This window comes from Octopus bimaculoides, chromosome 28, assembly GCF_001194135.2.
Source record: "Octopus bimaculoides isolate UCB-OBI-ISO-001 chromosome 28, ASM119413v2, whole genome shotgun sequence".
Classification (NCBI taxonomy): Eukaryota; Metazoa; Mollusca; class Cephalopoda; order Octopoda; family Octopodidae; genus Octopus; species Octopus bimaculoides.
Window position 1 is genome coordinate 3,953,889 of NC_069008.1, and position 424 is coordinate 3,954,312.

The following is a 424-nucleotide window of genomic DNA, read 5'->3' on the forward strand; positions in this document are numbered from 1 at the left end:
ATATATATATATATATATATATATATACACATATATATGACGGGCTTCTTTCAGTTTCTGTCAACCAAATCCACTCACAAGGCTTTGGTCAGCCTGAGGTTATAGTAGGAGACACTTGCCCAAGGTGCCACGCAGTGGGACTGAACCTGGAACCATATAGTTGGTTAGCAAGCTACTTACCATACAATATATACACATATATACACAAGTATTGTACCCCACACCCAAATACTGGCTCCAAAAAGTTAGACATCAACCAGTTGAGCTCTGAACTAATAGATTTGTGATGAAACACATTCCAGCTATGACCATCCCATCTTATTTAATGGGCATATTTTTGTGTGTGCTTCTTTTTTTTTTTTTTTGTTTGTCTGTTTGTTGTTTATTAACGATTTGGTCTGGAGAAAGGGGGGAGGAGGGGGGA